The 27,157-nt window shown below is 44.5% G+C and overlaps 1 protein-coding gene and 1 pseudogene across 3 annotated transcripts in view; one reads left to right on the top strand and one right to left on the bottom strand.

The window, feature by feature from the left end:
* ACOT12 (acyl-CoA thioesterase 12) overlaps positions 1–27,157 on the top strand; it is a 363,604-nt gene that overhangs the window by 53,267 nt on the left and 283,180 nt on the right. The gene's annotated exons all lie outside the window — the stretch shown is intronic.
* The window catches only part of LOC138291430 (methionine adenosyltransferase 2 subunit beta-like), a 40,460-nt pseudogene that overhangs the window by 7,626 nt on the left and 5,677 nt on the right, over positions 1–27,157 (bottom strand).

The raw sequence follows: 27,157 nt of genomic DNA, 5'->3' as shown, positions 1-27,157 counted from the left end.
AGCGCAATCTACCACTTTCACACTATCACAAAGACGCTGAGAACACGTCCAACTTTACTAGCGGGATCCAGGATCTGGGAAAGTCATTTCTGGGCTTGAGGGGACATCATCTTTGATACATTTGCCATTTCAGAAAAACTAAATTTAACCCTCATAAAAATAAACAACTAACCCTAACTTAAACTACCATCATAACCATTGGTCACCACATAACTAGTTCTCCAAGGAAACTTAACCATCAAGCTACTACCAAAAACTGCAAGCGCGCCTGGTCCTTAGTAAGTAAACTTACAAGAGGACGTGTATTGGCTGATGAACCTTTTGGATCGCATGAAGTATCCTAGCTATGTATTAATCGATGAACATCTATTATCAATGTAATGAATCAACAACCACTAAGAGAATCATTAAGCATGAGACAATAAATCAACATTTCATGTTATATGTTTTATCAATTTTATTTCCCTATTAGTTACAATACTAAGTAATCAGTTTAGATCAAACTTTATTCAATCAACTCAAAATTAGTTCATTAATGAACACCAGCAACATAATATAATCAGACCTTGAGAAAATAATATGTTCAAATGCTTCAGCATAAACCAACAAAGATGAAATGAATGGCATTAATAGCAGAGTTCAGCAATCAGTCCATCAATCATTTGTCACCATCATCGTCACCCAAAGGACCCTTACCTAACCCAGATTAGCATTTAGCATGTGGGTCTTCATGCTAAAACAATTTAAAAAACGCAAATTTGGAAAACATCTAGCTAAGAGAAAAACTATAAAATTGCGCAGTTGGTACCTAGAAAGAATGGCATAAAAGTTAATCAGTCACATTGTCATAGCTACCTATCCACGAAATGGATCAGCAACAAAGTCAGTCTTCATCTTCAGGTCATCAATCGATCAGCAATGCATCAGGCTCGCATGAGCCCAATGACATAATCTCGAATCGCGTCTTCGGGCATCAGCTTTTCACTCCTTGCATCTGAAGTTTTAGCCCCTTGTCATGACTTTTTATTAGAAATTTTTAGCCAATCCCCCTAATCTCGAATTGGTCAGTCACTCTGCAGATATGATTCTAACCTATAATATTAATTTGACAAATCTATGAGTTCTAATATTTCTCCATCCCCAATTAGTTGATTGGTTCGCTGTATGATGGCCTCATCATCCGGTTCATCAGGTATCGAAAATGTTACTGTCGCGGTTTTCAATGGTCTTACCGTCGAAGCTGAGAGGCGTAGGGGAACGACCCTTGTTCCGGCAGGTTCTGCTCTGGCCGAGGTAGGGGCGACCCCTTCCAGTAGCCACGGTGCTGTTTGGTATGAGCAAACCACTACAGTCCGTGCCCTCCAGAAGGAGTCCCAGAGGAAAAACCCCCGTAGGAAAAAAACCTCCACAGGAACTCCCTGAAATGAAAGGAGGACACCAGGGCGTTAGGACCAAGGATCAGGAAGACTGGAAAACAAGGCAGGACAGGAACAGACAGGATTCGCAGGAGGAGATCAATCGGAGCGTGACTACCACTAAGGAGTGTTGCAACGCAATGAACAAGCAATTGGAATCCCCTTATATACCCCTGGACAGGAAGTAGGAAACGGGAAGTAGAACACCACCATCTTGGATTGGGGAGAAAACAACAAGAGTGAATTAGGTATGTGTGTAAAACAATGCATGCTGGGCAGACAGGAAGTGGTCAGCATGCTGGGAAGAAAAGAGACAAGTATAAAGTACCCCAAGTGTAAGGGTTCGGTTTGTTCCAGGAAACATCGGTAAGTAAATGACAGGAAACGGACATGTAAGAAAATTAATGATGAGCGCAAACTGCGCTGATGCGGCCATGCCTGAACCCCCTTGGGGTCTCAGACTTTGCCGCTTCTGCCTTTACGGCAGAACTTAAATTCCTAGACCGGCTCCCTGGAGCCTCCATGGCTCCCGCCCGGGCCGCGGCAACCCCCGCGACCTGAGCGTCGGCCGCGACGTTCTCCGCGACCCGGGCGCCGGCCACGGCAGAAAAAACGTGCCGCGCCGCGGTAACCGAAGCCCGCGGCCGCGGGGAGTGCCGCGGCATAACAGTATGCCCCCCCCGAGGCCTCAGGTTTGTGGGGGAAGAGCCGAAAAAAGCAGCGGAGCAAAAGAGGAGCATGGACTGAAGAGGCATCCTCCCAGGAACACTCACTCAAAGGGTATCCCTTCTAATGAATAAGGTATTGGAGGCGCCCATGGAAAAACCGAGAGTCACAGACCTCCTGTACTTCGTACTCAGGCACATTGTCAACCAACAGAGGAGGGGGACAGGGCAACTGCCTATGAAAAAGATCAGGACGGTAGGGTTTCAATTGCGAGACATGAAATACCGGGTGGATCTTCCATGTCCGAGGTAGGCGAAGACGCATAGACACAGGGTTGATTTTCTTGAGAATTGGAAAGGGACCATAAAAGCGGGGTTTGAATTTGTTTTGGGTGAGTCGGAGAGGTAGGAATCTAGAGGAGAGCCAGACCTTATCATGGACCTGATATAGAGGAGCCGCACAGCGTCTCCTATCTGCTATCTTCTTCATGCGGGACTTGGTGGACACAAGGTTGGAATGGATAATTCGTTGTATACCCCGTAGCTGTCGAACGAAGGAGGAGATGGCGGGAAGATTGGAGTTGTCTCTCAGGGGAGTTGGGGAAGGCCCTGGGATGGAAACCATAAGAGCCATAGAAAGGAGAGACTTTAGAGGCACTGTGTAGAGAGTTGTTATAGGAGAATTCTGCAAGCGGTAAGTAGGGAGCCCAATTACTTTGTGTAGCGTTACAGAAGCTACGTAAGTACTGTTTGAGACCCTGATTGAGTCGTTCCGTTTGTCCATTGGTTTGAGGGTGGAACCTGGATGATAAGGCCACCTGGATCCCCAAGGTCTTGCAGAATTGATTCCAGAATCGGGAGATATATTGAGGACCCCTGTCCGATATAATAACTTGGGGTAACCCATGTAGCCTGAAGATTTCTTGAGTAAAGATCTGACTTAACTCCTTTGCCGTTGGTAACTTTCTCAAGGCCGTGAAGTGGGCCATCTTGGTGAAGGAGTCCACAGTTACCATTATGACGTGGTTTCCCATTGAGGAAGGTAATGCGCACATAAAATCGGTGGATATGGTATGCCATGGGCCTGGGGGAACAGGTAATGGGCGGAGTAACCCCACAGGTCTGGTTCGGGGTGTCTTGGATTGAGCACATGTAGGACAGGATAACACATATGCCTCAGTGTCAGCCTTGAGAGTTGGCCACCAGAAAGAGCGAAGTAAAAGATCTAGATTTGCTTTCATTCCTCGATGACCGGCAATAGGGGAATCATGGCACATGCGTAAAGCTTCGATTTGCACTGTTTTAGTGGGTAAAAACAGGGCCTTATCACGATAATAGTAGTCATGATCTATGTGCAGCTGTGGACGTAACTTTTTTAGTTCTGTTTCGTGTAGACGGGCATATTCGGACTTGACTTGATCTAAAAAAGTCTGTAATACCCCTATGATTTTATTGTTGTCAAATACATTTTGAACCGCGGAATCACCGCACCCAGGATAACGTCGGGACAGGGCATCCGCCAGGATGTTCTGAGAACCAGGGATGTAGGTGATATAGAAATCATATTGGCTGAAGAAGAAGGCCCATCGAGCCTGCCGGCTATTTTGGCACTGGAAATTTCTTAAGCACTGTAGATTTCTGTGATCGGTCCGGGCTTCAAAGGGCTCCTTTGATCCCATCAAAAAGTGTCTCCATTCGGTGCACGCGACCTTTAAGGCGAGTAATTCGCGTTCTAGCACGGAATAGTTTCGCTCAGAATCAGATAGAATGTGTGATAGATAAAATACAGGGTGTTCTAGGTCATCATCGTCTTGTTTTTGTAACAAGGCAGCCCCAATGGCTCTTTCTGAGGCGTCTGTGACAACAATGAATTGTTTGCTGGTGTCTGGGTGTCGAAGAATAGGGGCTTGAATAAACGCTTTCTTTAAGTCCTGAAAAGCTGACTCAGCGCCTGGTGTCCAACAAAAACCTTTCTTTACATGTTCCTTTTTGAGGGTTTGAGTAATGAAGCTGGTTCTCTGGGCAAAGTCTGCTATGAACTGTCGGTAGAAGTTGGCTAGTCCCAGAAAACATTGAGTCTCCTTGATGGAAGAAGGAGATGGCCAATTCAATATAGCCTGTACTTTGTCTGAGTCCATGGCAACTCCGGTTTGGTTTATACAGTATCCCAAGTATTTTACTTCTATCTGATCAAACTCGCATTTTTCAGGCTTACAGAACAAATGATGTTGTCGGAGTCTCTCTAAGACTTGGCGAACGTGCTTGGAATGTTCCTCTGGATGAACCGAATAAATTAGGATATCGTCAAGATACACCACCACTGTTTGTTGCAAAAGATCAGAAAAGATAGAATCCATGAATCTTTGAAAGATGGACGGGGCATTAGTGAGTCCGAAGGGCATTACTCTATATTCGTAGTGACCAAAAGGTGTTCTAAAGGCGGTCTTCCACTCATCACCTTCTCTGATTCTTAGTAGACGATAGGCTCCTCGAAGATCCAGCTTGGTGAATCTTTGGGCTCCTCTGACTGCTTCTAAGATGTCCTTGATGAGGGGTAACGGATACCGGTCTTTGATAGTGATCCTGTTTAACCCTCTGAAATCGATACAGGGACGCAGATCTTTGGTTTTCTTTGGTACAAAGAAAAGAGGAGCCCCGGCGGGTGAAGAGGAGGGAGTTATCAACCCACTTTGTAGATTCTCATCTAGGTACTCCTTCAAAATTTGTTTCTCTGGTTCTGTGAGAGAGTACATCCGCCCAAAAGGAACTACGGTGTCTGATTCTAAAGGAATGGCACAGTCGTATTCTCTGTGGGGTGGCAATTCAGGCTTTTCAGGCTTCTGGAATACATCGATATAGTCCTGATAATGTCTGGGAACTCCCTGTAGGACATTAATGGATCCTCCCACCTGAGAGGGTGCTGTTGAGAGACTTTTTGGGGACCAATAATCCCCGGCCGGATAGCAGTGGTGTTGACAAAAATGGGAGGATAACGAAATGTTTTTTGTTTCCCAGTTAATGTAAGGATTGTGCCGTGTAAGCCATGGAATTCCCAGGATCATGACGTGGTGTGGTGATGAAATTAAGTCAAACGAGAGAATTTCCTGATGTTTTCCAAACTGTAAACAGAAGGTAGGGGTGGTGTATTGTACAGGTCCAGAGGCCAAGAGTGACCCATCAACGGTATGTACCTGTTCTGGTACTTCTTTGGGTATTTGTGTTATCTGTCGTTCTTTGGCCCAGGTTTCATCTAAATAGAGACCACTGGCTCCGCAGTCCAATAAGGCCAAAGTTCTTTCTTCGCGGCCATCAGTTAAATGGAGGGTAACTGGTAAAAGAAAAAGAGCAGTTCCTTCCTCCCTGGAAGAGCAAATAGAAGGTATATCACGATATCCCGTCCTCACCCTTCTTACTGGGGACGGGAGTTGGCGTTTCCCAAGGGCTTGGTTGGACGAATGGGGCAAGCGCGAATTAGGTGACCAGCTGCACCACAATATAGGCAAAGCCCCTTCCTTCGTCTATGTTCCCTTTCACTGGCGGATAAAGGTCCGCGAGCTGTGTCACTCTGCATGGGCTCTTCCTCGGTATTCCCTTTGGATTCAGGACGGACTTCCTCGGTACGATGGGCGAAGGGACGAGATGGTACTGAGTGAGAAGGCAAACGACTCTTCTTTTTCTCCATTCTTCGTTCATTCAACCGATATTCTATCGTTAGTGCCTGTCCATCAATCCTTTGAGGTTTTCTATCCTGGCAGAATGTACTAGTTCATCTTTGATGTCCTCTCTGAGACCTCTACGGAAGAGTGTCACCAAGGTACGTTCCACCCAGGTTGTTTCTGCAGCTAATTGTCTGAAACGGGTGATGTATTGTAATACATCTTGACCCCCTTGTTGGACTTCGCAAAGAGCCTCTTCTGCTGACGCCTCGAGTCCAGGGCGTTCAAACATCTGTTTAAAAGTAGTGATAAAGGTGGAATAATTAGATAGACAGGGATCGTTTCTGGTTACTAGAGGTGTGGCCCAGGCCAAGGCTGGTCCTGATAAGGCACTAATCAAATACCCCACCTTGGTCTTATCTTGTACAAATTGCGAGGGGCGAAAGGCAAAGTACACCGTCAAGGCATCCAGGAATTCTTTTAATGTGGTGGGATCCCCGGAAAATCGAGGTGTAGAGGCGGCTACTGCAGGGACATCTGTGGTCCTGGAGGCAAAGGCTTGTCGATAAACAGTATTCTCAGTACGTAATTGCTGGAGTTCTTGAGCCTGTTGTTGTATCGTCGCCAGTAGGTCCTGGTTAGTAGGTTCCGTGTTTGCCACTGGGTTATCCATAGTTCCGGACTGCAACTGGAATTTTTGGCGTTGCAATCTGTCGCGGTTTTCAATGGTCTTACCGTCTAAGCTGAGAGGCGTAGGGGAACGACCCTTGTTCCGGCAGGTTCTGCTCTGGCCGAGGTAGGGGCGACCCCTTCCAGTAGCCACGGTGCTGTTTGGTATGAGCAAACCACTACAGTCCGTGCCCTCCAGAAGGAGTCCCAGAGGAAAAACCCCCGTAGGAAAAAAACCTCCACAGGAACTCCCTGAAATGAAAGGAGGACACCAGGGCGTTAGGACCAAGGATCAGGAAGACTGGAAAACAAGGCAGGACAGGAACAGACAGATTTCGCAGGAGGAGATCAATCGGAGCGTGACTACCACTAAGGAGTGTTGCAACGCAATGAACAAGCAATTGGAATCCCCTTATATACCCCTGGACAGGAAGTAGGAAACAGGAAGTAGAACACCACCATCTTGGATTGGGGAGAAAACAACAAGAGTGAATTAGGTATGTGTGTAAAACAATGCATGCTGGGCAGACAGGAAGTGGTCAGCATGCTGGGAAGAAAAGAGACAAGTATAAAGTACCCCAAGTGTAAGGGTTCGGTTTGTTCCAGGAAACATCGGTAAGTAAATGACAGGAAATGGACATGTAAGAAAATTAATGTTGAGCGCAAACTGCGCTGATGCGGCCATGCCTGAACCCCCTCGGGGTCTCAGACTTTGCCGCTTCTGCCTTTACGGCAGAACTTAAAATATGGCAAGCGGCGAGTGCCGCAACCCCTAGACCGGCTCCCTGGAGCCTCCATGGCTCCCGCCCGGGCCGCGGCAACCCCGCGACCTGAGCGTCCACGGCAGAAAAAACGCGCCGCGGTAACCGAAGCCCGCGGCCGCGGGGAGCACCGCGGCATAACAGTTACATCTTTCTTCTCCAGTCAGTGCTTCTATTGTTCGAGCCCTGGAAAAGTACATTGAGTCTGTCTTACATCAAACTTGGGACATTTCCTAGTCCCTCATCTCCTGTTCGTCAGTACATTGCAGAAAATTTCTAGTTAAGCAGATCTTATAAACGTATGCAGTTCAGGGTCAGTTCAATGCACCAGCTTCTCTGCAGTGCTCTAGAAATGCAGCTTCTGTATGAGGCCTGGAAAAACTAGGCCACAACTTCGGCTAAGTTAATTCTACAATATAATGGAAAACAAAGGTTATACATCTCAATATGACATATTACTACATTATCCTTACACATTTTCATTATTTCACACATTTCTTAACTCTGTCAGTACAAGTTTGTATAAGTAGCTGACATACCCCGTGGGCACATTTTCAAACATGCACATATATTTTTCTTTACGATTAATTTCTCTATGAACTTTTGTAAATAATAACATATAAGCATTTATTAATAATTTCTAATTAGCGTATCTGCGTCAACACCATCTGTTATTGAAATGTCTGCATTAGAGAGGGTTGAAAGCAATCACAATCCACTTTCCCTGTCTATGCAGGCTTTCTGTGTGAATATCTTTTTTGCTTCTGGCCCAATCTCTTTTACCAGGGACATTGACCTCTGACAAACGCCCCTTGTAGGGGATTCTAGTGGTTGACCACCCGGACATCTTACTGACCCTTAAATGCTGATCTGAATGAAGTTATGGCAAAAATATAGGACAATCACCTAGTTGCCCCGGATTTTCTGATTTCCTTTCTTGCAGCCTTTGTTGATCGTATGTTAGGATATTTCACTGTTCCTGACACTATAAGACCAGAACTTTCAAGACCTGCTTGTGGTTTAACAAAGAATGCCGCAAGCTCAAGCGTTTCTTAGCTGGAGCGATCAAATACAAGGACATGGCCTACATCCCTCTGGCTAGGAAAGTCTACAAGCTGGCTATTGCCCACACTAAAAGGATCTGGGATGAGCAGAGGTGGAGTGCTCTTAACGATACCTATGCTGACAGAGAACTTGTTCAAATCTGGCACCTTCTTTCCCTTGATGGTACCTCATCAGTCATGGAGCTTTCAAACAACATTGCTCCCTCTGACTGGGTTGAGTACTTTAATAACTTATAAACAGTAGACCCGCCAAGCATCACCAAGGACACCACCATGGCACTACCTCAATCTATGCTTTCTATGCCTTTTTTTATTAACATTTTGATGTTGTTCAGCCCTTATCAGTTATTACCAGGGGGAAGGGCTGCAGGGCCAAAAGGTTCCAGCTGATGTTTTTCTACCTGATTTGGAGGTTTGGCGCTGTTATATTTTAGCCATTGCTAATGCGACTGCCAAGGGGGCTCCTATCCCCGATTCTTGGAAAAGTGCTATTGTATTAGCTGTTTATATGAAAGGAGACAGGCCTTTACCTAATAATAGCAGACCAATTAGTCTTATTGACTGCCTTCAAAACGTTTTTTGTTGTTGTGTGCTGTCCAAACTCCAGGATTGGTTACTTGCAGAAGACATTTTTAGCCCCTTCCAAGCGGGCTTTTGGATGAAAGTCACTACCATGCATCAGGTCTTTCTCTTTTTATTGATCTATTGGAGAACTGTCATTACCGGCAAGGGCAACCTCTATGTTGCCTATGCCTACTTAAAATCTGCTTTTGATTTGCTCCAACGGTCTACCCTTTGACAGGCCCTTATTGACATGAAAATGCTTCTGTACATCCTGTCACTTGTGATAGATCTTCACAAGGACAACGTTTCACGCATTAGGTGGGGGAAGCAGGGCCAGTTGACTGATAGGATTCCAGTACTCAGGGATGTTCGCCAGGCCTGTGTACTAGCTCCCACAACTTTTTTTTTTGTTTGTTTGTTGTATATCAACAAAATTGTGCCTTTTATTTATTTTTATTTTTTTAACCTCTGGGTGAAGTGGATGTTCAATTGCTGGCCAGGGTCAAAACCCCAATTCTCTTATTTGCTGACAACATGTTGATCTCCAAGAGTCCCATGCGTGTTACAGAATCTCCTGGCTCGTTTTCATGAGTTCTGTCTCACCTGTGGTCTGGAGATCAACACTACTAAAACTAAACTGATGTCATTTTACCCTCACAAATCCTTCAATAAGAGTTTTTCTTCAGGGTGGGGTGCCTTTAGAGATGGTGGACTCCTAAACCTACATGGGTGTTAAGTTTCATAGCTGCATGTCTTGGTAATCTCACGTTAACAAAGCAGCCCTAAAGCTTAAACAACTTTTTGGGGCTATATATAAAGAATATTGTGCCTCACACCAAAGCCATTTCACCTACACTCCGCATATGAGGCCAAGGCACTGGGATCCGCCCTCTGTTGGGTGGAGGTGTGGATTTTCTCAAACACGGAGGTACTAACCAGAGCAGAGATCAAATTCTTGTGTAACCTTACTTTTCTATCCCCTAAAGCCCACTTTTACCAGCTCTTGTTGGATATGAGAGTAAGATGGTTAGCAGGTAAAGCTAGTCTACGTCCCCCCCTGTGTTGGTGGTACTTATGGACGACCCCAGAACTTGTCCATTACATTGCAGCTCTACAGGACGTAATGGAGGCTGGCTTGCGAATATCAGAGTTGCTTTATTTCCTTGGCTGATTGAACTATGGTAACATCCAGTGTCACCTGTTTCCCATCCAAGGCTTCACTGAAGCAGTGTTACTGGGCAATTACAAAGTCCAACAACTCTAGCAAGGCTGTTTCCTTCAAGTTGTCAAGTGATTTTCTTGACTTTAAGTCTCTTTGTGGGTACGAGTCATTTTGGGATCAGGTGACTGTCACAATGGACAGGAGTTATACTTTCAGTTTAGAGTGGGTGCTCTTCCACTGAAAGCGCTTACCTCAAAATGGACTTGCAGGGGGGCCTGATACTTGTCCTGCCTATAATCTCTCAGAAGAGAGTCTCTCACATGTCCCTTTTGTTTGTCCAGTGTACGTCCATCCCTGTAGAACTTGGCTAGCACCCACCTGCAGGCTTTTGGGAGCACACAGCCACTATGCTGCTCTTCGTATTCTGAAAATGGGTTGTAGCTTAATTTATGCTATTCCGGTAGCCAAGTTCTTAGGTGCCGTGTGGATACTCCGTAGGAAGGTGCTTCTCCATCCTTGTATTATGTAGAATTCTGTGTTACATTCCTGTTTTTAAATCTTGTACATCAGCTCTATTTCATGCTGGTTTTTGTTTTTTTGAATTGCATTTTGTATGTGCTGTAGATATTTTCATTGTTTTATTTAATGGGTCCGGGTGCATCTTCATATGCACCACAAACTTTCTCCGGCTGGATTGCACTGTTTTGTTCATGTACTATGCATTTTAATTTGCACTCGCACTTTTATTGCCCTGGTGGTCGAAATAAAGTTATTTGACTGAATTTCTGTGACAAGTGAAAATTAGGATGGAGAGCGAAATATTGTGGAGATCCAGTCCAACCAAGAAACAAAATCCCAATACAGATGGAAACAGTTGATATCCTTAAGTTTATTGACGGAATATATATCGACTACCTGCTGTCCTGAAAAAAGATTGAAGTACCTGTGCTTAATATGTGCTGGCATTTTCCAGTGCTGAGCACCACCACTTACTTCTTAACACCAACACTGATTTCTGTCAATACACCACATGATGGAGCTGTCCATTTTGAGCAAATCTTAGCAGTGTGTAACAATTCAATACACATTAAAAAATAGTACCAACTCACCCAGGTTAATATGGAATTGTCAGAATTGTCCCATTTGTCGGAGTGTGATGGTTGTTCAGCATCTTTGGCACTAATATTTGGCAGCAATAGCTGGGGCAGTGGATGGTGCAAACTGAGGTGGTTTCCCATGAAATACCTTGGGCCCTGGCCCTTCTGTTTTCCACAAATTATCGAAGCAACTGCCTTTTTATAAGAGGATTGTTCACTGGGCTCTGGGCTCCAGAAGATCTTATTTCTTTCTGAACTTTCACAAAGCATCTTTGGTACTGAGTAGTGAAAAACTGACTTTAAAACCCTTTTGAAGATGGACATGCCAGGGTTGTCCACTTTCCCCTTAAATTGTGCTATTGGTGGAACCCCCAGTGGCGGTTGTCTGCTGACAGACAGATTGTGGGTATGCCTTTGAGGGGTGGAGAGCACCACCAAATTCATTTATTTGCGGATGGTCTACTTATCACGGTAACTGACCCAATTTGTTCAGTCCCAAAATTCTGAAAGTTCTGGTCACGTATAAGAGCATCTATGACTTTAAAGTAAACTATGATAAGTCCTGTGCTTGGTATAGACCTGGAACCCGGAGCCAAGCACCCACTCTTGACTGTAACCACCTTTCGGTGGTCCGCTGGGAGGAAACTAAAGTACCTGGGTATATACATCATCCTGCACTATCAACAACTGTACGCCGCTAAGTACCCTTGCTTACTCAGCGCTATTAAAAACAGTTCTATTCAGGTGGAGAAACATTTATATATCCATTCCTGACTGGGCAGGGCAGGGGTAATTAAGCAAAACATGCTCCTTAGGCTTCTCTATCTGTTTGAGACCCTCCCTCTCAAACTTCTTGTGAAGGACATGCAAGATTTGCAGCAAGCCATAGACCAATTCATTTGGGTGGGGAAACAGGCAAGAGTGTTGAGGGCATCCAAGCAGTCGGACAGGTTGAGCCTTCACAGCATAAAACAATATTACTAGGTGACTTCATTTTGAATTCTCTTTGAATAGTCAAATCTTGAGAGTGAATGCCACTGGATCTATATGGGTGATAAGGTATTGATAAGGTATTGGGCCGAGCTCGGGCGCTGTTCCCTGGCTACCTAACCATGTGAGACCCCTGGTTTGCTACTACATGGAAATACTTAAACTGACCATGGAAATTTGGGATTACCTCATGAAGACCCCAATGCTGACCGTACTCCCTTCACACCACTGTTTGGAAACCCAGACTTCTCACCGGGGAAAGCGAAGAAAGGCTTCTGTATGGTCGGAGGCTGGGTGTTGACTGTTCTGCGATGTTTTTGAGGATGCAGATGTAAAGGAATTTACCCAATGCAAATGAAACTAAGCTCCATGAAAGGGAACAGATACACTGTTTCCACTGGAACACTGGGTCCTCCTCCCCTTGAACAAATTAGAAGCCACTAGATCCTTAAAATTGTAGAAGCACTTTACAACATACGAGAGTTCCAAGGGGCTAATCTCCAATATTTAAGGGGCATTGCTAGAGGTGAAACCAAATACAGCATGAACAAATATGGGGAAAAATGGACCTAAACTTTGGTAATCTGCATAGCAAATTAACAATGGAAAAAACTGTGGTCTGATAGTCTCACATTAATTTTGTACAAAATAGAGAACTGATAGACAAGATTATGATGCATTGGCATGTAATTCAAGCCCGTTTAAAGCAAATGTATTCTTTAGCAGAAGGATTGTGCTGGAGGGGATGCGGGCAATGAGATACCCTACATGTTCGGTGGTTGTGCCTGAAACTGACAATACTCTGGAGAGATCTTTTGCCACAATCGGGCAGTGGAGAAACTGACATGGTTACTTGTCGACATGGACAAAATGTCAGTATCCAGTGGCATCTGCTGATGGGACTATTTGTCGGACAAGGATGACCCAGATCGGTGCACTCTTTATGAACGAATGCTTGAGACCTGGGATATGTATAATGAGAATTGTCATTTAACAAGCGCTGGAGAAACAATTGTGATGCAGTTAATGATAGTATGCTTTACTTACTTGGGATTGTTTGCGGTGGATGAGGGGAAGGTGTCACTCATACTGCCTAAAAGTTATCATAGCATGTATGGAAGTGTTAGCATTCCTGCTTGTAAATTGGAACCATAAAATTAATAAAATGTTTTTGGGCAAAAAACACCCCTTTGACTTCTTACAAAACCTGTAGAATCTTGAGACCTTATATTCCCTGAAAACAGAATGTCCACCAGATTCCACTGCAAATCTGCTAATATGCTTCCTTTCTAAGCTCTTACCATGGTAGAATGTACAGTGATATTCCATTTGTTCTTTGTTAGAGTAAAGACTATTTACTCAATGAAACCGCGCTCGTGCGTCTCTCTTTCTCTCTCGCGCTCTCTCTCTCTCTCTCGTTGTGCCTACCTTTACAGCCACTCTCGGAAACACTTCCTGAAAAAACTGGTTTCATAGAATATAGTTGCTCATTCTTCTAACACCAAATGTCTCAAAACATACTGGTCTATCTCATAAAGCAACGTATCTCGACAGTCAGGTCACACTCTATGAATACATTTCCATAGGTCTTTGCCATATTGAGAATAATAATTTTATTTCATTTAACATGTCCATGTCAATGGCTGCTTTAAGAAGCATGAAATCTATCAAAACTCTACCACTGACGTTCTTTGCTCAGTTTACCCTGATATTAAAAAAACACTGGAAGCTTTGGCTATCACTTTTCATCAAGAAATCAGTCATCTGTACATGAAGACCAATAATTCTTCAAACAAGTGGTTAACCTAAGAATAAATGTCAGAGGTGATTACACATCAGTGGGCTCTGACGTATACTGCAAATCCAGGAAAGCAGTATGAATTGTCAAATAGGTCAATGTCTTTAGCTGAATTGAAAATGTCCACAGTGACACAGCTGAAAATATCTCAGAAAGATAACCATACCATTTATGTGATGTCATCATTCCTTTTCAAGAACTGCTCCAAAATATGCAGGAAACGTCACCCAGAAAGCCAAAGAAAAGGACTATGAGATGGTGTTTAGCCCTCTTCTGCAGCTCCATAATACCAATGACCAATTTAAAAACCTATCACCCTTCCGATTGTCAGGATTCCGTCCTCCCTCCGATCTTGGCCTTGACATTTACAAACCTTACTGAAACAGGATATCGCTCCTCAACTCTTGACCCATGAACGTCTCTCCTCTGATACGAACATCTGTTTCAAATCATGAGCAACAAAGTACTCCTTCCCTTCAACACCTGTCTTCCTTCTCTTGATGCCACCGCTGCTTTCTGGACTGTTGTATGATCAGAAGGGGCCCATAGGGGGTGAGGGGCTTACTGTCTAAATATGGTGCTTTTTTTAAATAAACGAGTAGGCCATTCTTCAGGCTCCTGGATCCCCCACCTGGTAAGTCACTCAAGGGAATAGGCTGCAGAACAGATAGAGCCTTTTCCCTGCCCCCATCTGCCCCCTTTCCAGGGTCCGTTATGCTCCTCCGTGGCAATCAACTTCCACCCCATCCCTCTCCCACAGTCCTCTCCACCACCATGCCCGGTTCTTTCACTCTCATTTACCACTTATTCAGAGCAGGCTGTAAATATGGACTTTAAGCCATTGGGATTTCCGTTGGGAATTAAATCCGGATAGCTCATAATAGCAGTAAGTATGTGTAGAGATCCCAGGTGGACAGCTAATTCGGCACCCTGGAGACTCTGCACGTATTTACTTGTGATCAGTGCCTTGATATTAAGTTGAAGAGATTCATCCAACTAAATGTAAAATAAGTAGATTTACAGTAAAGTTCAGTAAATACCTACTCCACACAACAAACCATCAGAATTATTGTTCAAACCAACTCAGTCCAACATATTTTATGCTTATTCAGTGGTAGAATTCCTGGCACAGAATGTAAATTGTCGGAGGTTTCATTGCATGTAGAATCGGGATTTTATTAAAAGCAAGGAGGCTGGCGTGTATAAACCTTTATTTACTGATTCCAAGCAGCACCTTTTAAAGAAACTCAAATAGAACACTTACAGCCCAACAGGAGAATGGAACACTACAGTCCAATAAAAGCCTCCTGTTAGCAGCCAGCTTCCTCTTTTGTTCTGATGGTTCTGTCAGTGCTCTTCTCATCCTTTAATCCAATTCCACCCTTTTTCTTTTTAAACAAAAAAACCTCTTTCCAACTAACAGTAATTATTTAAAAATAATTTCAACTTAGCCACTTATGATCCAAATATCTCCACCCCTATAATGCTACCCTTCTTTTCTTTAATAAAATCACGATTTTCTATCCAGTGAAGCCTCTGAGAATTGACATTTTATGGCAAGACAGGAGGCTAGCGTTATGCATGTTCAAAGCTTTGCCTTGTTTGAAACATGATCCACTGGTCTGAAATTTAATTTCCTGCACACTTATGCATTACTCCAGTCAGCTGCTTCCAGAACGTCTTCCAATCTTCCTCCAAACATATATCTCTTGGCACACACCAATGTAACCATGCACTCCACGTGCTTTTATACCATTTGCGTGTGCCTGGAGCCCAGGACTCATCAAACAACTCTAAAGCTGTCTCTGAAAGACCCTTGAAACTTCCTGATCTCCTAATATTTTCCATACTTGAAGGTTGAGAGAATTTGCACCTAATGGATTTTATACTCCTTCTACTCGTCTGAGCAGACCCTTTGCAACATTTTATTAAATACAGCATTTCCACCAGTATCTCCGTTACAGATGGGAACCAAGCCTGCGACTTCCAAAACTGTCACTAAAACCAACTGACCCCTCTGCCTCCTCACCTGAAGCAACACTCTTTGTATCATATAAAAAGGAGAGGAAGCATTTTCCTTTCTCTCTGACCTGTCCTGGGTAAATGCATCTACTGGTGCTTCTGGATCCTGTCTCCAACTATAATAACTCTCCAAGTGATGAGTCAACCTGGACGCAAACCGATTGATCTGCAATTGTCCCAAACACTCATGAATCCTCATGCAATATCTCTCCTTCAACTTCATTCACTAAAATGCACTAAATTCCTGGAATTCCAATCTGCAATCTAGTTCTCCTTTCCTGGTATGTACTATGCCCTCAAACCAATCTTGTGCTTCAGACTGAACTCCCACATTTATTTAATTAAATCTGCCAAGATTTTGGGCCTGCTGCCCCTAACGTGTTCATGTATGTCACTGCAGTAATATTGTTCATCTTTAATATAGCCTTAGAACCCGCCGTTGCGGGCTCTACCGGCTATTAAAGGCCCGCTCCCGAGTTAAATGCCCGAGCCGAAGGCGAGGGCATTTAACAAGGGAAAGGGCCTTTAATAGCCGGTAGAGCCCGCTACGGCGGGTTCTAAGGCTATTAGAACATTCTGCCACTCAGGGCAGAATGTTCTCTTAAAAAAAACAAATTGTTCACGGAGCCCGAGGGGATTAGAATCCCCTCGGGCTCCGTGAGGCTTTGTTCACAGCTGCTGCTGTGAACAAAGCCCATTGGAATGTTGGCGCTGCAGGCTTTTACCGGCCAGTAAAAGCCCGCAGCACTCCATTGTTTTCAATGGAGCTGCCAACGTTCCAATGTTCTAATAAAACTTAAGCACCCTGGATCTTTGACCTGAAGCTTTGCAATGCAAACATTCCTGCCTTCATTTCTAAACAATTTATATGTTCCTTCTACTCGCTCTAACTCCAGACACCACCTGTTTCCTGAGCTGAGCACAAAGCTCCCCATCCTAAACTGCTCACATCGGTCTCAAAAACAAAATCTGGATTCATTCTAAAAATTGCTCAACCATTCCAGGCTTCCAGATTCTCTCACCATCACTCTAACTCCTTCCTTGGCTCTCCTGATAACATCACCGTGTCCCTGTACCATAGACCTTTTGAAAGTTCCAGTGTCTTCACACACTGCAAGGTCCTGTAATGAAGCAGACCTGGATACCCTGCCTGAATTGAAGATACAAGACCTATCATGCTTGCTATGTCTCAACTTGACCAAATCTCTTCTCAAGACAATTCTAACCTCTTTCCTTATCTTCACGATCTTCTCCGGCAACAGTAACTGACTCTTTATTGTATCTACAACAAAATCCAGAAACTCTAAACTTTGAGTGGGCTCCAAAATCAACTTCTCCTAATTTACTAGAATCCCTAGGAACTCCAAAAGATCTTTTACCATACACATCCATTGCGCCAAAATAAACCGTCACTGATTCATTATCAAAATGAGTCTAAATACACTATCAGACAAACTTCTCTCTCTCTCAAAAATACTGTACAACAGCCCCCATGACCTTCGTAAAGCACCAAGGGGCTGAAGGCAAACCAAACAGTAAGCATAGTTGAAATAACTTATTTTTCCATCTGAAGTGTAAACATTTTTGACTCTCTTCTGCAGTTGGAATTGTAAAATAGGCATCTTTCAGATCCATCTTTACCAACCAAACCTTTTCCAACAACGCATCTCTGAGAAGATGAATTCCCTCCATTTTGAAGTGTCAGTAAGTTGCAAAGAAATTAAATTCTCTTAGGTTTATTACAGGATGCCATCCCCTGTCCTTTTTTTTCATCACAGATAGTGTACTTACAAAGCCTACATCCTCGCCGCTCACTTCCTTTATTGTTACCTTCGCCAGCATAGAATGTATATTGCAGCTCAGCACACCCTGTAATTGCTCATTGAAGCAAAGCTTTGTTGGCTCTCGAGACTGCTGTGGGTTTAAACTGAAATCTGTCTGATAACCCATAACCGTGGCTAACAATCGTGCATTGTTCGTAATCTGTTTTCACTTCTCTAAGTGGAATCTCAACCTTCCTTCCACCTTTGAGGATAGAACCAGAAATATTGTACATACTCGCCTGTCCCTGAGGTAGTATTCTGGGACTTGTAAAAACTTCTGCTGAGAGGTTGCGCTCTCCTCCTAGCCCTGACATATAAATTATTCTGGAAGACTTTGTGCATTAAATAATGATCCTTCTCAAGGGCTGTGAAGGTCTGCACGTTCCTCCCTAACGCTTTAACCATTCCTTCACCAAATAGAAGTTCCTTTGCGTCTTCACTTGACTCCATCCTGGCCATTCACCTAACTTGAGACTAATCGTAAAAAGCACTTCCTTCTGGCACACCGCAATCAAACCATCATTGGCATTGCCTAAAAAGCTAAATGTCTGCTGGTATCAACCTCTGAATAGCCACCTCTGTCCCCTTAACATATGCTTCTTCCACCATATTAAATATCCTCGCCAGACGACCCAATCATTTGTCCACACACTGCTTTAATGAGTGATCCAAACCCTTGTGAGGATCTCATCCCAATCTTTAAAGACATGTTATTCGTTTGGGGTCCCAGTTTTGAGTTAACATCTCCTTCTCCCTAATGACAGGGCAAGCACATTCAGTCCTCCTAAGACTGTGCTCTTCCTTTTCCAAAGGTTTCTTGATCCATTTTTTTATGTAATCAGCCACTTGTGCAAGTACCAACAAATCATGAGGATGCCTTGTTTCTTTTGGATCAAATAACTTCTGACCCAGTTGGTCCATAATTGACCTCCTGCTAGACTCTCTACACCAAGAGTTCCCATCAAATTCTTCATCTAAGGAATCTTTGTTATCTAAATCCAGGATGTACTCGTCAATATCCTCTTCCAACACAGGTTTAACCTGTCCTTCAGTTATGCCGCTTTGGGCACCAACTCTATGTGGGCCCCTTGGGATCCCACTTTTATCCTGTGGTTCTACCACCTGTTTTGTTTTCCTAGAGCATTTACCCCCAGGACATCAGCGCTCTGTTCTCACCTTTCAAAATAGAAAAATATTCCTGTTCCTCAATGGCACATCTTTTCCTCTCTTTCAACACCTGCCTTACTGAATCCTCAATCACCTCCTTTCATTCTTGATCCATCAAAGACTTAACAGCAATTTCCTTACTAGAATCCCCCAACATTTACTCTGCCATTGTAACAAATGTTCCTATGAGTCCTAAACCAGCACCCCTACTGATAGTAAAACCAATGAAAAACTCCCACAATGTGAAAAAACTAGCTGTACTTTCGAAAAACAACTGCAAACCTTCCTCTCACAAATCTGACTGAACAAAAACTCTCCACAATGACAGTTGCTAGCTTCGTTGCCTAGCAACCAAAATCTCTGTCTGTCTTCCTTAGAAAAACATCTAAACACTCCTGACTACCAAAAAAAGTCTTATAGGCCTTAAAAAAACTTACATTTTTTTTAATGGGGTATTTAAAAATTAAAATTAATTATTTCTTCTTTCCTAATTAGCACCTCATAGAAATTTCTAAATCCATGCCTCCCTCGCCACGAGCAAGGGAAGAAACCAATCTGCTTCCGTGTGTGTGCCCACCAAGACCTATTTCCTTCAGAAAACAGGCTTAGACGTGGTGCTTGCCCACGACAAAAACTGTCACCTGCTGAATCCACACTGAGCCAAATGCCCTTACTTCATTTTGATCACGAGAGTGAGACATGCTCCCCAAACACCGTCCTTTTACGGTAAATCATCATTGTTTGTTGCTATAAATACTGCAAAAAACAGAAAGCTTGGTGCGGCTCCATCTTATGTGTTCTTTCATGTGGCTCCCAAGCCTTATGACCCTTACAGGCAGGGCTGCTTTCAGTCTCCTGATGCATCTTTTAGGCTAGGAAGTCCACAAGTGCCACCTTTATTCCAATGCCATCTGGGTATACCAACCTACTTGCGCGGACACTTCTCTGTATTAGTTCAGTACAGAGGTAGAACTATTTTACATGGTGCCTTGGGGCTGCCAAAGTCTGCCGGCCATTGTTAACATGTGAGGAATGTTGAATGTAGTCCTGGCAATAACCCCAATACGAGGGCAAATTTCTTAGTCCTTCCCATTGTTGCTGCGGTCTTAGGTGGGCTAGGTAATAGGTTACTTTCTTGTTGCGGTAGCAGAGCAGCAGAGTCACATTATAGTCTCAATCTTGGGCAAACTGAAAGTCTCAAAAACATAAATCTAAACCCAAAGGACAAATTATTTACTTGTGATGTAACAAAACCTATATGGAATCATCCCACCTGCAAAACTTATACATACGATATGGAAAATGATTCTATAACGTGAAGAGTATATACCTATGAAATTTGTTTTAGAACCTTTGAACATAAATCTATGTAACAATGTTACTTTATTGGAAAGTATACCTTGGAACCCATGTGGATGGCTATTGGCCGCAAGGCCACATTTGAATTTGCCAACATATTCATGCAGTTTTTTTAACCGGGGCACGTATTGCAACTGGAAAGTTAAGTTTAAAAAGTGGTGGGGAATTATTAGTGATATTTTGAGAGTCTGGACTGGAAGGCTACAAGAACTTAAAAACTTGGCAGAATATTTACAAACAACTTGTCATTCCATAAAACGGACAGTAACCACTGGAAGAGGTAGTGTACCTGTGACGTACTACAACAGCACCGAAAAGAGAAAACTAACGACGGACCTATATTTAAACCTGACAGTGTCTGCATATTAACTGACCAAGGTTTTATCCTAAAACCCTGCAACTCCCACGACACTCCGCAAACAATGAGAAATTTCAGGCAAAGAACCTTATAAACTCCTCTAATACAATTGAACGAATGAATTACTTTAATCATCAAACCCTAATAGGAAGTGAATTCCACAAAAAGTGCCCTTTGGGTACGCTTGAAGGAGAGGAAGAGGACACTGCTGACTATAGTGTCATAAAATTAAACCTGGTTACCTGACCTAGATTTAGGTAGTTGTGCTTTGACATATTGAAAGGAGATACGGTAGCATATTTGGGTGTGAAAGACTAAATATAAGGCATGAAAGACATTAAGAGGGAAAAAAAACAGTGGGGTCTAAAAGATCATTGGTTTTGTTAGCAAAATCGGGGTTTGTGGAAGAGAATAGTTCTTTGCAGAATGTAAAAGAGTCTCAAATTGAAATGGGTGCATTATGCCGGACATTGCAATGACAAAGGAATTCTGCTTAAGTTGTATTATGGAATAATTATTTACTTTTAATAGAAACCTCCCCAAAATCTCCTGATAAAATGACAATACATAATTTGTTGATGAGAAAATACGTAAAAATATCAAGAACTTGAGATTCTCTTTGTAGACAAAAGAGAGCTATTGCAGCGGTTTGGGAGTGGCTCAGCCCAGGTAGCCTGGTCCTAGCATATTTTAAGTCTCTTCTAATAAACTGGTTGGACCTGGGTCACTGCCTCCTTTCTGTTTTAAGCGAGTAGTTTTGGGCAGCAGTATATCATCCGGACTCTTTAACATTTCCGTGGAGTCTCCAGTCGCGTGGATTGCTTTTTACGAACACTGTTCCAGTAACATGGCAGACGGTTGGCTGTCGATGGCGAGCCATGAAACCCGGTCTCATCTCGTGCTTATCAGCCACGAAATCCTCGCCATGAATAGAGCTAGCAAAACCAGAGGGGTAACTCCAAAATGACCATGCAGGGTTTCTCTTCCTGTGAGCACGTCACATTTGCAAGTATTTACCTAAAGCCTTTCTTGCTGAAATTCCCTCAGTATGTAGAAACATCTGTATCTTTGAGATTTTAACCGCTGGTGAGAAGCCATACACCACAATTTCGTAGGCGGTTGAGACACACATGATTTTAGGATTTAATCAACATACGCATGTAATGCACCCTCTGAAATGGTTCATATTGCCAGGGCTATCTAAAAATTGCGCCAAATACACAACCTGTTTCCTGATCTGACCACTGTACTATCACCTTGCAGATCACCACCTCTAAAACAAGGGAGGCTACGATCATATTTGAAAAGCGCTATGGAAAATGCAATCTCATTATCACAAAGAATTTTAAGAAATCTCTCAGAACTCGACCACTGATGCTCATTGATCGTTTTACTCTGCTCTTCGAAAATACCTGTGAGTCTGGATACCACTTTTTTTTTTAAGAAGTATTTTATTTTTAACATATTAGGTGCCAAACATAATGGATTAAACCCAGATCTGTGACTGGGGATGAATGTTGCACATGATTGCAATCTCTGTTGCACGTGATCCAGACTGGCATACTTGTGGGTATGCTGCACACGGTCAAGGATCATAGTCACTGAATTTTCATTCAGTCTCTCCACATCTCCATATAGGGCAAGAACTCTCAGCACAGCAGCAGCTTCACTGTTTTGCAAGACTGCCTTTTCTCTCTCCAGTTTTGTCTGACCATAAATATTTAAAGGATTGGGCATATCCTTCTCGACGTGGGGGGACTCGTGCCATCAAAGATATAGGGGGTGATCACAAGTATGATGGTTCCATGACCTCCATGTTGGTGGTGGCAGTTGTACTGCCAACAGCTGGTGGTGAAGCCTGCCAAATTATGACCTTGGCGGTCTACACAACGGAATGCAGCCAATTCACCACCAGTACGGTCAGGCTGCCATGGATGATAGAAGGAACCTTCAGTCTGGCGGGGACCAGGTTTCTGCCAGCCATATTGCAAAGTTGAACACCACCAAGCTTTCCTCAGCTGTATCACCACCAGGGATAGGCACTCACCTTCAGGAAGCCATACCCGTCTGGAGCCGCCATAGAATCTGAACTAGATGTCTTCCTGCTGCTCCTGCTCGCCCAATGACTCCAGAACCAGTGACGAGTGTAGCAACCGTGAGTACACACACTTACTAGTCACTGTTGCATAATGCCAAGGTCACAACGCACACACAACATACACATCCGGTATGGGTGGCAATGGCGACACGTACTCCTACACTGGCACGCACATTCACACACAGCTACATACATACACTCAGTACACACATCACGGCCAACACACACCGAGCCTTAGACACACAGCACCGGCACTGTCAAACACAACACACAACACCAGCTAAGTACACAACAACAGCAACACGTCATATGTGCAGTCAACACTCCACAACACAAACCCCCATCTGACAATGCATATAAACAACCCAACATACCAACACCATTGTTCCAATACACACCAATCACACAGCCACGACAAGGGGCATACATCACACCACGCAAACACATCACACAATGGTTCGGACATACCAATCACCACACACATGCACGCACACAGTACAACTAAACAAGGGCACACCACACTCCAAATAACAAATGCCAACACTAACAAAACACACAATCGCAACATAAATGAATGTTCCAAACACATACATGCCCAACACACCATACCCAGCCATCATAGTGGGAAACATGCAAAGCACACACACCCACAAGCAGGCCAGACACAACTGGTAGCACATCCACCATACACACAAAACACACTTACACACAAAAGAAAGCAGGCAAGTCCGTTACAGCCATGACAAAGGAAAGGCAGGACAAAGATGTAATGTTGGGACCAAATACTGGGTGGCCCAGATTTCTGTATATTATTAAAAATATATATAAAAATAAACTATGTACAATAAAAAATTGTCCTTAGGCCAGTCCGGACTTGATAGTGCACAATGCACAGATGGCATATTAGAGTGCCCCTACTTGACTCCTGACTGCTAAATTACCTCCACTGGTAGGGGAGGCATCAAGGGGACAGGCGGGCACCTCAGGGATTGGGGTGGTGGTGTTCGGCTTAGGTTTGGGAGGGGGCTCTCTGGGTTTGGAAGGGCTTTGGACATGACATAGGGGAGGGCTGGGAACACTTTTGAGGGGTCGACTTCTTGGGGGAGGGGCATGGGTAGTAACAGTGGGGTGGGGGAGCACTTGGAGGTGGTAGGGGTGGACTTAGGGAGGAAAACATATCTTTTGAGGGGTCACACGGGGTGGGAGAGGAGTAGAGAAAAGGTTCAACTCTGAAGAAAAACTTCTTAAACACATGGGTCATGGCAAAAGGGTTTGGGAGTGGAGGGAGAGGGAGTGCTTGTAGGAGGTGTCTTGTTGGATGTTTTGGGTGCATGTCTGTGCGAGGAATGCTTGTGTGCACCGCATGTCTGTTGGGTGGGTGAGTGTGGGCGTTTGTGTCTTGGGAGGAGGGGGTGAAGGAGCTGGGAGTTGCCGTGCTGGATGGGTGACTGTCTGTTGGGATGGTGACTGCAGGTATTGTGAATGTGCTGCTTGTGGCTGTGGTATCTGCGGATGTGATGACTTGGGTGGATGTCTGTGGGTCTGCTGTTGTGCTCACTATGAATCGGAAAGGAGTAGTGGCTGCATCGGTGAATGTCGATGTGTTGTCTGCAGGTGTAGTGTCAGTGGAGATGGTGAGGGGAGTCTGTGCAGGTAGGTGTTGTTTGTGTGCATGCCAGTGGTGGGTTTTGTGGTGCTTGTGTTTGTTTGCGGAACCTTTGGCTGTTGAGGTGGATGCATGCTTGTCTGCCTGTGTGCTCTCGCTGGGACTGGGAAGAGGGGTGTGGGATTGGGAAGATGGATGGGGGATGGAAGACAAAGGGTGACTGGCTGCTGGCAGTGCGGAGGCCAGGCAGTGCACTGTGAATACCATTCAGGAATGCATTGTTGTATCTGAGTTGCTAGTCCCTGGATGGCGTTCACGATGGTTGTCTGACCCACAGATATCGACCTCAGGTGGTCAATAGCCTCCTCACTGAGGGCAGCAGGGCTAACTGGGGCAGGAGCAGAGGTGCCTGGGGCAAAGGAGACTCCCAGCACGGACAACTGGGTGGGGAGTTACAGGGAGGGCGGTGGTAGTAAGTCGGGTGGCAGACAAAGATGGTGCTGGAGTGGTCCCAGATGGGTCCGCCACCACCAGGAGTGTCCACTGGAGGAGGATTTCGAAGATGATGCCGAAAATAAGGTCTTTCCCCGTGGCACTGGGTCCCTCGCTGTCGGTGGTCACAGCACTCCGGGTCCTGTGGCCAGCAGCATCCCCACTTGCCTGTGCCCCGTCTCCTTCACCTGCTGATGCACACAAATAGAGAGAGAGGGAGAGACTGGGATAGAAAGGATCATCATATTCCTTACATACACACATGTAAACATGCACAACTAGAGGTAAACATCTCCAGGCTAAGCAATCTCTGGCATTACACATGTCCTACATCACGTCTCAATATGTTACAACTATCCACCACTTTGTCATCACTCACACCCACATCTGATTCCAAGAAAGTTTATAGGTGTTCAATTGGATTACTCCAGTCGTGCAAAGCCATGTCAGCATGCTACTCATGCCCTGCCACAAGTAGGCATAGCAAGCATAATCCATACTCCTGTAACCTATTGTAAGAGCAGGTGACTGATCACAACACATCAGGCATGTCCTGAGACACCCAACTTGTCCTCAATTAGTAATGTCCCTTGATAGTGTAGACTACCCTGTAGACAGACCACACAGCACCTGCCATACATGTCACATGGCTGGCTGACACTGTATACATATATATGGCAACATGGGTACTTGAACTGATAAATGCAGAACAAGTGGGACTCCCATACAGGTGACAACCGATGTGTAGAATACATGTCTGGAGTACAGGCATGGCATGACATTCACACATTCACAGAGGGACATCTGCTAACACAAATAACACAGATACACCACATCACTGCATAAATGCATGTGCAGCTACAATGGCACATCCGTAGGGAATCACTGAGTGCTGTACCACAACAACTAAACGTCAGGCAGCCACTATTGAAATCTTAGGCAAACTAGCATTCCATCTGCTTTGCATTTACAGTTCCAGGACTTGACAACATGAGTAACCCAACATCACTCACACCATACCTGACATGTGATTACCTGTACCTAACTCTAGACTACACAAATTTCACACCCAAATTACATTTACACATAATCTACATATGGACCTACACGACTGCCAGTGCATATACAACATTTCCCATTACAACAAATACCTGCTCAAGAAATAGTGATTCTACAACACCATAACATTATGAACATATAAATGATGCAATACCTTATCCTCACCAGACTGGACACATAAGCTAGGCCAAGGGTAGCAAAGATTGTCTTGCTTCCTATGTTGTGCCCCTAAGTAACCATTGAGACATGATGTAGGCAGCATATTACCAAGGTTGCTAAGAAATTGGTAGGGCATTGCCATACATAGCTTTGACATAGCATATGGTAAGAGGCTAGCTCTGCCAAGGAACTTACCTCCTCAAGAGCCAAATCATTGGGACAGAGAATAAATGCCCACATATCAATCACATGGAAAGTCACATCCATAGGAATGGCAGGATGGTGCAACATGTGACGTTTACATAAGAGAATCTCCACGTGTAGTCAGAATGATGTCTTCATACAGGAGTAAAAAAAAAAATTAAACATAGCTAACTATGATGTCAGATCCAAATGTCATACATAGGCATGGTGGTACTAACTGATTCCCACTAGTCTACAAACATTTGTCACCTACTATATTGTCACAGAAGGTACAGTGAGACAGCTAACACCATACAACTAGAGCCAAGTACCAGGAAACAGTCAGTGCCTACCCCCTTGTGGCTGCTGTGCTGCCCTCAAACGCCTATCCACCTCAGGGTAGGACTGCCAAAATGTGGGCCTTTGTGGGTGGGGGGGGAGGTCGGGGTCCGGCAGGCACCCCGCTCATTGGGAGGACATCCCCAGCTGGGCCTCTGCGGTCTTCCGGGCCCAGCATCTCCAACAATGAGTGCTCTGCCGGCTGTGGAACCCCAGCGTCCGCACTTGTTTGGCGATGGCAGATCAATTTCTTCTGGTGGGCGTTCACCTGTATGGATGACACAGACAAAAGGAGAAAGTCATGTGCACATGCCACATTCCACCTGGAGTTGACACAACACAACTGTAACAGTAAGTGAGCACACATACCCATCCTCTCAGCACACATGCCTGCACGGTATGCCACATGCATGCATGCATGTACTCTAACTACAGTTCACATAGCCAACTCACTGTCACACACATCACCAATCACACATGTCAGTGGCACTGGACTCACCTGTTCCTCTTGTGCCCCATATAGCTGTTCATACCTTGGTAAGACCTCATCCACCAGCTCTTCCTGTGTAAAGGCAGGGGCCCTATCACCTGCAGGATGTGGCATGATGGCTCCCAGAGGCAGTACACAGCAGCTCACGTAGTGGAGGTCTT

Source organism: Pleurodeles waltl, chromosome 1_1 (genome assembly GCF_031143425.1).
Source record: "Pleurodeles waltl isolate 20211129_DDA chromosome 1_1, aPleWal1.hap1.20221129, whole genome shotgun sequence".
NCBI classification, from domain to species: domain Eukaryota; kingdom Metazoa; phylum Chordata; class Amphibia; order Caudata; family Salamandridae; genus Pleurodeles; species Pleurodeles waltl.
Note: the sequence above shows the minus strand (reverse complement) of the source record. Positions and strands in the feature narration are given on the sequence as shown.